Source organism: Nerophis ophidion, linkage group LG27, assembly GCF_033978795.1.
Source record: "Nerophis ophidion isolate RoL-2023_Sa linkage group LG27, RoL_Noph_v1.0, whole genome shotgun sequence".
Taxonomy (NCBI): domain Eukaryota; kingdom Metazoa; phylum Chordata; class Actinopteri; order Syngnathiformes; family Syngnathidae; genus Nerophis; species Nerophis ophidion.
Window position 1 is genome coordinate 32,354,505 of NC_084637.1, and position 14,309 is coordinate 32,368,813.

Below are 14,309 nucleotides of genomic sequence, written 5' to 3' on the forward strand. Positions count from 1 at the left end.
TTTAAAATTTTCTCAAATTACTCCCAAAATAGAGCAAAGCACCAGCTTTTATTTTGAAGCCATTTCCGGTGGATTTGAGTCCTTGCAGTTCGAGAGAGAGCCCCCCGCCCCCCAAAAAAATCTAAATATAACGCATTTTTTACATTTTCCTAAATTACTCCCAAATTAGAGCAAATTACCTGGTTTTATTTTGAAGCCACGTCCGGTGGATTTGAGTCCATGCAGAGAGAGAGAGAGAGAGAGAGAGACAGAGAGAGAAAGAACGAGAGAGACCCACCCCCAAAAAATCCAAATTGAACGCATTTTAAATTTTCTCAAATTACTCCCAAAATAGAGCAAAGCACCAGCTTTTATTTTGAAGCCATTTCCGGTGGATTTGAGTCTTTGCAGTTCCAAAGAGAGAGAGGGGGGAGAGAGAGAGAGAGAGGGAGAGAGAGAAAGAACGAGAGAGACCCACCCAAAAAAAATCCAAATTGAACACATTTTTTAAATTTTCCTAAATTACTCCCAAAATAAGAGCAAAGCACTAGCTTTTATTTTGAAGCCACGTCCGCTGGATTTGAGTCTATGCAGTTCCAGAGAGAGAGAGAGAGAGAGAGAGAGAGAGAGAGAGAGAGAGAGAGAGGTGCACAATCTTGCTCCCCGAGCATCATCATCATCATCATCATCATCACTTCGGGACATCCACGCTCATGTGTTCCTGCGCGGGAAAAGACACGGCAGATGTCCACGGGATGACCACATCGATTACCGCCTCCGTTATCGATTAGTATCGGGAGTGTTATCGACAAGACTCGGGCTTTCCCACATCGACATGGTATCGTCCCGGCAGTGATTGCGTGCAGGTGCGCGTCCAGGCCGACTGAGACCCCGAGACCCTGAGACCCTGAGACAGCAAACATGTCCTTCTGGGAGCGACGTTGACGTGCAGGACTTTGTGAGTCTTCTCTGAAGACAACTTCCAGCATTAAGACATACTTTCGATGTGTGGAAGACAAGGACGCCCTCTTTAATCCCGCCATGGTTTTTTGAAGTCACTGCACGGGGATTTTTATTTTTATTTTTTTTTGGAAAGTGTCGCGCAGGTAGTTCATTTTTGTGTTGTCACGTCACAGAACTGCTTTAAAGTTGTTGTTTCATCCGGTCTATTAAGAGCAAACAAGGTTTAAAAAAAACAGTCATTAAGCACAGCAAGCTTCCCAAAACGGAAACAGTTCGTGACTACGCCAACATGACCGGAAGCGCCTTTTTTGGTCAAAGTCAGTGAGTGGACGGTGTCATTAATTGTTTGACGTGTTGAGGCTTGTTTGGACGTCTTTGGTGCGTCACGGCCGTGTTGACGTTAAATCTGCTGGAGTTGTGGTTGATGTTCACCTCAGCTCCTCCCTGCGGCGTAGATTCCTCGGCTGTGAGCTGTGAGCTGATGCTGACATGTTGGCGACTTTTAGCGTGGCCATTAAGAAGCACTGCGGGGTTGTCGGAGTCAAAGTGAGACCTGACATCTGTCCCAGCATGATACAACTTTCAAACAACGCATCAAAATTGTTGTAAATTGAAGACAATGTTGATGTCTGACGTTGGATCCATGTTGTTGTTTGGGAAATGATCACATTTCAATGGTCGAATCGACGTCAGAACCCGATATTGATTAAACGTCGTCAAAAAGCATGTTGTTTCAACGTTGTATTTGGGTTGAAAAATATTGGCTCGATAAGGACCAAAATTCAATGGTCAAATCAACGTCAGAACCCGACATTGATTACAAGTCGTCAAAAGCATGTTGTTTCAACGTTGTTTTTGGGTTGTAAAATATTGGTTAGAAATTTACCAAAATTCAATGGTCAGAACCAAATATTGATTTAAAACGTCGCCAAAAAGCATGTTGTTTCAACATTTTTGTTGGGTTGAAAAATATTGGTTAGAAATTGACCAAATTCAATGGTCAAATCAACGTAAGAACCCGACAATGATTAAACGTCGCCAAAAAGCATGTTGTTTCAACGTTGTTTTTGGGTTGTAAAATATTGGTTAGAAATTTACCAAAATTCAATGGTCAGAACGAAATATTGATTTAAACGTCGCCAAAAAGCATGTTGTTTTCAACATTTTTGTTGGGTTGAAAAATATTGGTTAGAAATTGACCAAATTTCAATGGTCAAATCAACGTAAGAACCCGACAATGATTACAAGTCGTCAAAAAGCATGTTGTTTCAACGTTGTATTTGGGTTGAAAAATATTGGCTCGATAAGGACCAAAATTCAATGGTCAAATCAACGTCAGAACCCAACATTGATTAAACGTCGCCAAAAAGCATGTTGTTTCAACGTTGTTTTTGGGTTGTAAAATATCGGTTAGAAATTTACCAAAATTCAATTGTCAGAATCAAATATTGATTAAACGTCGTCAAAAAGTATGTTGTTTCAATGTCGTATTTGGGTTGTAGAATATTGGTTAAAAATGGACCAAATTTCAATGGTCAAATCAACGTAAGAACCTGACAATGATTACAAGTCGTCAAAAAGCATGTTGTTTCAACGTTGTATTTGGGTTGAAAAATATTGGCTCGATAAGGACCAAAATTCAATGGTCAAATCAACGTCAGAACCCAACATTGATTAAACGTCGCCAAAAAGCATGTTGTTTCAACGTTGTTTTTGGGTTATAAAATATTGGTTAGAAATTTACCAAAATTCAATTGTCAGAATCAAATATTGATTAAACGTCGTCAAAAAGTATGTTGTTTCAATGTCGTATTTAGGTTGTAGAATATTGGTTAAAAATTGACCAAATTTCAATGGTCAAATCAACGTAAGAACCCGACAATGATTACAAGTCGTCAAAAAGCATGTTGTTTCAACGTTGTATTTGGGTTGAAAAATATTGGCTCGATAAGGACCAAAACTCAATGGTCAAATCAACGTCAGAACCCAACATTGATTGAACGTCGCCAAAAAGCATGTTGTTTCAACGTTGTTTTTGGGTTGTAAAATATTGGTTAGAAATTTACCAAAATTCAATGGTCAGAACCAAATATTGATTTAAACGTCGCCAAAAAGCATGTTGTTTCAACATTTTTGTTGGGTTGAAAAATATTGGTTAGAAATTGACCAAATTTCAATGGTCAAATCAACGTAAGAACCCGACAATGATTACAAGTCGTCAAAAAGCATGTTGTTTCAACGTTGTATTTGGGTTGAAAAATATTGGCTCGATAATGACCAAAATTCCATGGTCAAATCAACGTCAGAACCCAACATTGATTGAACGTCGCCAAAAAGCATGTTGTTTCAACGTTGTTTTTGGGTTGTAAAATATTGGTTAGAAATTTACCAAAATTCAATTGTCAGAATCAAATATTGATTAAACGTCGTCAAAAAGTATGTTGTTTCAATGTCGTATTTGGGTTGTAGAATATTGGTTAAAAATGGACCAAATTTCAATGGTCAAATCAACGTAAGAACCCGACAATGATTACAAGTCGTCAAAAAGCATGTTGTTTCAACGTTGTTTTTGGGTTGTAAAATATTGGTTAGAAATTTACCAAAATTCAATGGTCAGAACCAAATATTGATTTAAACGTCGCCAAAAGCATGTTGTTTCAACATTTTTGTTGGGTTGAAAAATATTGGTTAGAAATGGACCAAATTTCAATGGTCAAATCAACGTAAGAACCCGACAATGATTACAAGTCGTCAAAAAGCATGTTGTTTCAAACGTTGTATTTGGGTTGAAAAATATTGGTTAGAAATTTACCAAAATTCAATTGTCAGAATCAAATATTGATTAAACGTCGTCAAAAAGTATGTTGTTTCAACGTTGTTTTTGGGTTGTAAAATATTGGTTAGAAATTTACCAAAATTCAATTGTCAGAATCAAATATTGATTAAACGTCGTCAAAAAGTATGTTGTTTCAATGTCGTATTTGGGTTGTAGAATATTGGTTAAAAATGGACCAAATTTCAATGGTCAAATCAACGTAAGAACCCCGACAATGATTACAAGTCGTCAAAAAGCATGTTGTTTCAACGTTGTTTTTGGGTTGAAAAATATTGGCTCGATAAGGACCAAAATTCCATGGTCATATCAACGTCAGAACCCAGCATTGATTAAACGTCGCCAAAAAGCATGTTGTTTCAACGTTGTTTTTGGGTTATAAAATATTGGTTAGAAATTTACCAAAATTCAATTGTCAGAATCAAATATTGATTAAACGTCGTCAAAAAGTATGTTGTTTCAATGTAGTATTTGGGTTGTAGAATATTGGTTAAAAATTGACCAAATTTCAATGGTCCAATTAATGTCAGAACCCGATATTGATTAAACGTCGTCAAAAAGCATGTTGTTTCAACGCTGTATTTGTGTTGTAGAATGTTGGTTAGAAATTGACCAAATTTCAACAGTCAAATCAACGTCAGAACCCAACATTGATTACAAGTCGTCAAAAAGCATGTTTTTTCAACGTTGTTTTTGGGTTGTAAAATATTGGTTAGAAATTGACCAGAAATCATTTGTCAGAATCAAATATTGATTAAACGTCGTCAAAAAGCATGTTGTTTCAACGTCGTATTCGAGTTGTAGAATATTGGTTAGAAATTGACCAAATTTCAACGGTCAAATCAACATCAGAACCCGATATTGATTAAACGTCGCCAAAAAGCATGTTGTTTCAACGTTGTTTTGGGGTTGTAAAATATTGGTTAGAAATTTACCAAAAATCAATTGTCAGACTCAATTATTGATTAAACGTCGCCAAAAACCATGTTGTTTCAACATTGTATTTGGGTTGTAGAATATTGGTTAGAAATTGACCAAATTTCAACGGTCAAATCAACATCAGAACCCGATATTGATTAAACGTCGCCAAAAAGCATGTTGTTTCAACGTTGTTTTGGGGTTGTAAAATATTGGTTAGAAATTTACCAAAAATCAATTGTCAGACTCAAATATTGATTAAACGTCGCCAAAAACCATGTTGTTTCAACATTGTATTTGGGTTGTAGAATATTGTTTAGAAATTGACCAAATTCCAATGGTCAAATTAACGTCAGAACCCGATATTGATTAAACATCGTCAAAAAGTATGTTGTTTCAATATCGTATTTGGGTTGTACAATATTGGTTGAAAATTGACCAAATTTCAATGGTCCAATTAATGTCAGAACCAAAACATTGATTAAACGTTGTTAAAAACCATGTTTCAACGTTGTATTTGGGTTGTAGAATATTCGTTAGAAATTGACCAAATTTCAAGAGTCAAATTAACGTCAGAACCCGATATTGATTTAACGTCATCAAAAAGTATGTTGTTTCAACGTCGTATTTGGGTTGTAGAATATTGGTTAAAAATTGACCAAATTTCAAAGGTCAAATCAACGTCGAAACCTGACATTGATTACAAGTCGTCAAAAAGCATGTTTCAACGTTGTATTTGTGTTGTAAAATATTGCCTCGATAATGACCAAAATTCAATGGTCAAATCAACGTCAGAACCCAACATTGATTAAACGTCGCCAAAAAGTATGTTGTTTCAACGTTGTTTTTGGGTTGTAAAATATTGGTTAGAAATTGACCAAAATTCAATGGTCAGAACCAAATAGTGATTAAACGTAGTCAAAAAGTATGTTGTTTCAATGTCATATTTGGGTTGTAGAATATTGGTTAAAAATTTACCAAATTTCAATGGTCGAATTAATGTCAGAACCAAACATTGATTAAACGTAGTTAAAATCATGTTTCAACGTTGTATTTGGGTTGTAGAATATTGGTTAGAAATTGACCAAATTTCAATGGTCAAATTAACGTCAGAACCCGATATTGATTAAACATCGTCAAAAAGTATGTTGTTTCAACGTCGTATTTGGGTTGTAGAATATTGGTTAGAAATTGACCAAAATTCAATGGTCAGAACCAATTGTTGATTTAACGTCGTCGAAAAGTATGTTGTTTCAACGTTGTATGTGGGTTGTGGAATATTGGTTAGAAATTGGCCAAAATTCAATGGTCAAATAAACGTCAGAACCCGACGTTGTCAAAAAGCATGTTGTTTTTGTGTTGTAAAATATTGGCTGGAAATTGACCAAAATTCAATGGTCCAATTGACGTCAAAAATCAATATTGACTAAACGTCGTCAAAAAGCATGTTGAATTAACGTACAGTATTTGTGTTGTAAAATATTGGTTAGGAATTGACCAAATTTCAATGGTCAAATCAACGTAAGAACCCGACAATGATTACAAGTCGTCAAAGAGCATGTTGTTTCAACGTTGTTTTGGGGTTGAAAAATATTGGCTCGATAATGACCAAAATTCCATGGTCATATCAACGTCAGAACCCAACATTGATTAAACGTCGCCAAAAAGCATGTTGTTTCAACGTTGTTTTTGGGTTATAAAATATTGGTTAGAAATTTACCAAAATTTAATTGTCAGAATCAAATATTGATTAAACGTCGTCAAAAAGTATGTTTCAATGTAGTATTTGGGTTGTAGAATATTGGTTAAAAATTGACCAAATTTCAATGGTCCAATTAATGTCAGAACCCGATATTGATTAAACGTCGTCAAAAAGCATGTTTCAACGCTGTATTTGGGTTGTAGAATGTTGGTTAGAAATTGACCAAATTTCAACAGTCAAATCAACGTCAGAACCCAACATTGATTACAAGTCGTCAAAAAGCATGTTTTTTCAACGTTGTTTTTGGGTTGTAAAATATTGGTTAGAAATTGACCAAAAATCATTTGTCAGAATCAAATATTGATTAAACGTCGTCAAAAAGCATGTTGTTTCAACGTCGTATTCGAGTTGTAGAATATTGGTTAGAAATTGACCAAATTTCAACGGTCAAATCAACATCAGAACCCGATATTGATTAAACGTCGCCAAAAAGCATGTTGTTTCAACGTTGTTTTGGGGTTGTAAAATATTGGTTAGAAATTTACCAAAAATCAATTGTCAGACTCAAATATTGATTAAACGTCGCCAAAAAGCATGTTGTTTCAACATTGTATTTGGGTTGTAGAATAATGGTTAGAAAATGACCACATTTCAATGTTCAAATTAACGTCAGAACCCGATATTGATTAAACATCCTCAAATAGCATGTTGAATTAACGTATTTGGGTTGTAGAATATTGGTTAAAAATTTACCAAAATTCAATGGTCAGAACCAATTGTTGATTTAACGTCGTCAAAAACTATGTTGTTTCAACGTTGTATTTGGGTTGTAGAATATTGTTTAGAAATTGGCCAAAATTCAATGGTCAAATCAACGTCAGAACCCGACATTAAGCGTTGTCAAAAAGCATGCTGTTTAAACGTTTTTGTGTTGTAAAATATTTGCTGGAAATTGACCAAAATTCAATGGTCCAATTAATGTCAGAACCCAACATTGATTAAACGTCGTTAAAAAGCATGTTTCAACCTTGTATTTGGGTTGTAGAATATTGGTTAGAAATTGACCAAAATCCAATGGTCAAATTAACGTCAGAACCCGATATTGATTAAACATCGTCAAAAAGTATGTTGTTTCAATATCGTATTTGGGTTGTACAATATTGGTTGAAAATTGACCAAATTTCAATGGTCCAATTAATGTCAGAACCAAACATTGATTAAACGTTGTTAAAAACCATGTTTCAACGTTGTATTTGGGTTGTAGAATATTCGTTAGAAATTGACCAAATTTCAAGAGTCAAATTAACGTCAGAACCCGATATTGATTTAACGTCGTCAAAAAGTATGTTGTTTCAACGTCGTATTTGGGTTGTAGAATATTGGTTAAAAATTGACCAAATTTCAAAGGTCAAATCAACGTCGAAACCTGACATTGATTACAAGTCGTCAAAAAGCATGTTTCAACGTTGTATTTGTGTTGTAAAATATTGCCTCGATAATGACCAAAATTCAATGGTCAAATCAACGTCAGAACCCAACATTGATTAAACGTCGCCAAAAAGTATGTTGTTTCAACGTTGTTTTTGGGTTGTAAAATATTGGTTAGAAATTGACCAAAATTCAATGGTCAGAACCAAATAGTGATTAAACGTAGTCAAAAAGTATGTTGTTTCAATGTCATATTTGGGTTGTAGAATATTGGTTAAAAATTTACCAAATTTCAATGGTCGAATTAATGTCAGAACCAAACATTGATTAAACGTAGTTAAAATCATGTTTCAACGTTGTATTTGGGTTGTAGAATCCATCCATCCATCCATCATCTTCCGCTTATCCGAGGTCGGGTCGCGGGGGCAACAGCCTAAGCAGGGAAACCCAGACTTCCCTCTCCCCAGCCACTTCGTCTAGTTCTTCCCGGGGGATCCCGAGGCGTTCCCAGGCCAGCCGGGAGACATAGTCTTCCCAACGTGTCCTGGGTCTTCCCCGTGGCCTCCTACCGGTTGGACGTGCCCTAAACACCTCCCTAGGGAGGCGTTCGGGTGGCATCCTGACCAGATGCCCGAACCACCTCATCTGGCTCCTCTCGATGTGAAGGAGCAGCGGCTTTACTTTGAGTTCCTCCCGGATGGCAGAGCTTCTCACCCTATCTCTAAGGGAGAGCCCCGCCACACGGCGGAGGAAACTCATTTCGGCCGCTTGTACCCGTGATCTTATCCTTTCGGTCATGACCCAAAGCTCATGACCATAGGTGAGGATGGGAACGTGGATCGACTGGTAAATTGAGAGCTTTGCCTTCCGGCTCAGCTCCTTCTTCACCACAACGGATCGGTACAACGTCCGCATTACTGAAGACGCCGCACCGGTCCGCCTGTCGATCTCACGATCCACTCTTCCCTCACTCGTGAACAAGACTCCTAGGTACTTGAACTCCTCCACTTGGGGAAGGGTCTCCTCCCCAACCCGGAGATGGCACTCCACCCTTTTCCGGGCGAGAACCATGGACTCGGACTTGGAGGTGCTGATTCTCATTCCGGTCGCTTCACACTCGGCTGCGAACCGATCCAGCGAGAGCTGAAGATCCCGGTCAGATGAAGCCATCAGGACCACATCATCTGCAAAAAGCAGAGACCTAATCCTGCGGTTACCAAACCGGAACCCCTCAACGCCTTGACTGCGCCTAGAAATTCTGTCCATAAAAGTTATGAACAGAATCGGTGACAAAGGACAGCCTTGGCGGAGTCCAACCCTCACTGGAAATGTGTTCGACTTACTGCCGGCAATGCGGACCAAGCTCTGACACTGATCGTACAGGGAACGGACCCCCACAATAAGACAGTCCGATACCCCATACTCTCTGAGCACTCCCCACAGGACTTCCCGAGGGACACGGTCGAATGCCTTCTCCAAGTCCACAAAGCACATATAGACTGGTTGGGCAAACTCCCATGCACCCTCAAGAACCCTGCCGAGAGTATAGAGCTGGTCCACAGTTCCACGACCAGGACGAAAACCACACTGTTCCTCCTGAATCCGAGGTTCGACTATCCGACGTAGCCTCCTCTCCAGTACACCTGAATAAACCTTACCGGGAAGGCTGAGGAGTGTGATCCCACGATAGTTGGAACACACCCTCCGGTCCCCTTTCTTAAAGAGAGGAACCACCACCCCGGTCTGCCAATCCAGAGGTACCGCCCCCGATGTCCACGCGATGCTGCAAAGTCTTGTCAACCAAGACAGCCCCACAGCATCCAGAGCCTTAAGGAACTCCGGGCGGATCTCATCCACCCCTGGGGCCTTGCCACCGAGGAGCTTTTTAACTACCTCAGCGACCTCAGCCCCAGAAATAGGAGAGTCCACCACTGATTCCCCAGGCACTGCTTCCTCATAGGAAGACGTGTTGGTGGGATTGAGGAGGTCTTCGAAGTATTCCTTCCACTTATCCACAACATCCGCAGTCGAGGTCAGCAGAACACCATCCGCACCATACACGGTGTTGATAGTGCACTGCTTCCCCTTCCTGAGGCGGCGGACGGTGGTCCAGAATCGCTTCGAAGCCGTCCGGAAGTCGTTTTCCATGGCTTCCCCGAACTCTTCCCATGTCCGAGTTTTTGCCTCCGCGACCGCTGAAGCTGCACACCGCTTGGCCTGTCGGTACCTGTCCACTGCCTCCGGAGTCCTATGAGCCAAAAGGACCCGATAGGACTCCTTCTTCAGCTTGACGGCATCCCTCACCGCTGGTGTCCACCAAGGGGTTTTAGGATTGCCGCCCCGACAGGCACCAACTACCTTGCGGCCACAGCTCCGATCTGCCGCCTCGACAATAGAGGTGCGGAACATGGTCCACTCGGACTCAATGTCCAGCACCTCCCTCGTGACATGTTCAAAGTTCTTCCGGAGGTGGGAATTGAAACTTTGTCTGACAGGAGACTCTGCCAGACGTTCCCAGCAGACCCTCACAATGCGTTTGGGCCTCCCAGGTCTGTCCGGCATCCTCCCCCACCATCGCAGCCAACTCACCACCAGGTGGTGATCGGTAGAAAGCTCCGCCCCTCTCTTCACCCGAGTGTCCAAAACATGAGGCCGCAAATCCGATGACACAACTACAAAGTCGATCATGGAACTGCGGCCTAGGGTGTCCTGGTGCCAAGTGCACATATGGACACCCTTATGTTTGAACATGGTGTTTGTTATCGACAAACTGTGACGAGCACAAAAGTCCAATAACAAAACACCACTCGGGTTCAGATCCGGGCGGCCATTCTTCCCAATCACGCCTCTCCAGGTTTCACTGTCGTTGCCAACGTGAGCGTTGAAGTCTCCCAGTAGGACAAGGGAATCACCCGGGGGAGCACTTTCCAGTACTCCCTCGAGTGTTCCCAAAAAGGGTGGGTACTCTGAACTGCTGTTTGGTGCATAAGCACAAACAACAGTCAAGACCCGTCCCCCCACCCGAAGGCGGAGGGAGGCTACCCTTTCGTCCACCGGGTTGAACTCCAACGTACAGGCTTTGAGCCGGGGGGAAACAAGAATTGCCACCCCAGCCCGTCGCCTCTCACTGCCGGCAACGCCAGAGTGGAAGAGGGTCCAATCCCTCTCGAGAGAAGTGGTTCCAGAGCCCTTGCTGTGCGTCGAAGTGAGTCCGACTATATCCAGCCGGAATTTCTCGACTTCGCGCACTAGCTCAGGCTCTTTCCCCCCCAGTGACGTGACGTTCCACGTCCCAAGAGCTAGCTTCTGTAGCCGAGGATCGGACCGCCAAGTGCCCTGCCTTCGGCTGTCGCCCAGCTCACAATGCACCCGACCTCTATGGCCCCTGCTATGGGTGGTGAGCCCATTGGAGGGGTGACCCACGTTGCCTCTTCGGGCTGTGCCCGGCCGGGCCCCATGGGAACAGGCCCGGCCACCAAGCGCTCGCCATCGTGCCCCACCTCCGGGCCTGGCTCCAGAGGGGGGCCCCGGTGACCCGCGTCCGGGCGAGGGAAATCTGGGTCCATGGTTTTTCATCTTCATAAAGGTCTTCGAGCTGCTCTTTGTCTGATCCCTCACCTAGAACCTGTTTGCCTTGGGAGACCCTGCCAGGGGGCTTTATGCCCCCGGACAACATAGCTCCTAGGATCATTGGGACACGCAAACTCCTCTACCACGATAAGGTTGCAGCTCAGAGAGGAGGGGTTGTAGAATATTGGTTAGAAATTGACCAAATTTCAATGGTCAAATTAACGTCAGAACCCGATATTGATTTAACGTCGTCAAAAAGTATGTTGTTTCAATGTCGAATTTGGGTTGTAGAATATTGGTTAAAAATTGGCCAAATTTCAATGGTTCAATTCATGTCAGAACCAAACATTGATTAAACGTTATCAAAAAGCATGTTTCAACGTTGTATTTGGTTGTAGAATATTGGTTAGAAATTGACCAAATTTCAATGGTCAAATTAACGTCAGAACCCGATATTGATTAAACATCGTCAAAAAGTATGTTGTTTCAACGTCGTATTTGGGTTGTAGAATATTGGTTCGAAATTGACCAAAATTCAATGGTCAGAACCAATTGTTGATTTAACGTCGTCGAAAAGTATGTTGTTTCAACGTATGTGGGTTGTGGAATATTGGTTAGAAATTGGCCAAAATTCAATGGTCAAATAAACGTCAGAACCCGACATTAAGCGTTGTCAAAAAGCATGTTGTTTCAACGTTGTTTTTGTGTTGTAAAATATTGGCTGGAAATTGACCAAAATTCAATGGTCCAATTGACGTCATAAATCAATATTGACTAAACGTCGTCAAAAAGCATCTTGAATTAACGTACAGTATTTGTGTTGTAAAATACTGGTTAGGAATTGACCAAATTTCAATGGTCAAATCGACATCACAACCTGATGTTGAATAAATGTCGCAAAAAGCATGTTGTGTCAAAGTTGTATTTGGGTAGTAGAATATTTGTTAGAAATTGACCAAAATTCAATGGTCAAATCAACGCTAGAACCCGATATTGATTAAACGTTGTCAAAAAGCATGTTGAATCAACGTTGTATTTGTGTTGAAGAATGTTGGTTAGAAAGTGACCAAATTTCAATGTTCCAATTAATGTGAGAACCGAACATTGATTAAACGTTATCAAAAAGCATGTTGTTTCAACGTTGTATTTGGGTTGTAGAATATTGGTTAGAAATTGACCAAAATTCAATGATCAAATCAACGTCAGGAACCCAACTTTGATTAAACGTTGTCGAAAAACATGTTTCAAAATTATATTTGGGTTGTAGAACACTGGTTAGAAATTGGCCAAATTTCAACTGTCAAATCGACGTCACCACCTGACGTTGAATAAACATTGCACAAAAGCATGTTTCAAAGTTGTATTTGTGTTGTGAAATATTGGTTAGAAAATGACCAAATTTCAATGGTCAAATTAACGTCAGAAACCGATATTTATTAAACATCGTCAAAAAGCATTTTGAATTATCATATTTGGGTTGTAGAATATTGGTTAGAAATTGACCAAAATTCAATGGTCAGAACCAATTGTTGATTAAACGTTGTCAAAAAGTATGTTGTTTCAACGTTGTATTTGGTTAGAAATTCAATTGTTGAATTAACGTACAGTATTTGTGTTGTAAAATACTGGTTAGGAATTGACCAAATTTCAATGGTCAAATCGACATCACAACCTGATGTTGAATAAACGTCGCAAAAAGCATGTTGTTTCAAAGTTGTATTTGGGTAGTAGAATATTGGTTAGAAATTGACCAAAATTCAATGGTCAAATCAACGTCAGAACCCAACATTGATTAAACGTTGTCAAAAAACATGTTTCAACATTATATTTGGGTTGTAAAATACTGGTTAGAAATTGGCCAAATTTATACGGTCAAATCGACGTCACAACCTGACGTTGAATAAACTTTGCAATAAAAGCATGTTTCAAAGTTGAATTTGTGTTGTAAAATATTGGCTGGATATTGACCAAAATTCTATGGTCAAATCAACGCTAGAACCCGATATTGATTTAACGTCATCAAAAAGTATGTTGTTTCAACGTTGTATTTGTGTTGTAGAATGTTGGTTGGCAAGTGACCAAATTTCAACAGCCAAATCAACGTCAGAACCCGATATTGATTAAATGTCGTCAAAAAGCATGTTGTTTCAACGTTGTATTTGGGTTGTAGAATAATGGTTAGAAAATGACCACATTTCAATGGTCAAATTAACGTCAGAACCCGATATTGATTAAACATCCTCAAATAGCATGTTGAATTAACGTATTTGGGTTGTAGAATATTGGTTAGAAATTGACCAAAATTCAATGGTCAGAACCAATTGTTGATTTAACGTCGTCAAAAACTATGTTGTTTCAACGTTGTATTTGGGTTGTGGAATATTGGTTAGAAATTGGTCAAAATTCAATGGTCAAATCAACGTCAGAAACCGACATTAAGCGTTGTCAAAAAGCATGCTGTTTAAACGTTGTTTTTGTGTTGTAAAATATTGGCTGGAAATTGACCAAAATTCAATGGTCCAATTGACGTCAAAAATCAACATTGATTAAACGTCGTCAAAAAGCATGTTGAATTAACGTATTTGTGTTGTAAGATACTGGTTAGGAATTGACCAAATTTCAATGGTCAAATCGACATCACAACCTGATGTTGAATAAACGTCGCAAAAAGCATGTTGTTTCAACGTTGTATTTGGGTAGTAGAATATTGGTTAGAAATTGACCAAAATTCAATGGTCAAATCAACGTCAGAACCCAACATTGATTAAACGTTGTCAAAAAACATGTTTCAACATTATATTTGGGTTGTAAAATACTGGTTAGAAATTGGCCAAATTTATACGGTCAAATCGACGTCACCACCTGACGTTGAATAAACTTTGCAATAAAAGCATGTTTCAAAGTTGAATTTGTGTT

The 14,309-nt window shown here is 39.8% G+C and overlaps 1 protein-coding gene across 3 annotated transcripts in view; it reads left to right on the forward strand.

Moving 5' to 3' along the window:
- Positions 1-14,309, forward strand: part of LOC133544167 (interleukin-1 receptor accessory protein-like 1) — a 573,629-nt gene that overhangs the window by 79,216 nt on the left and 480,104 nt on the right. For 2 of the 3 annotated variants that reach the window (XM_061889265.1, XM_061889268.1), the window contains exon 1: positions 633-1,085. The exons of the other annotated variant lie outside the window; for it this stretch is intronic. The gene's annotated coding sequence lies outside the window, so the exon portion shown is untranslated. Of the gene's footprint in view, positions 1-632; positions 1,086-14,309 lie in introns of those variants that run through there. 3 annotated transcript variants of the gene reach the window in all.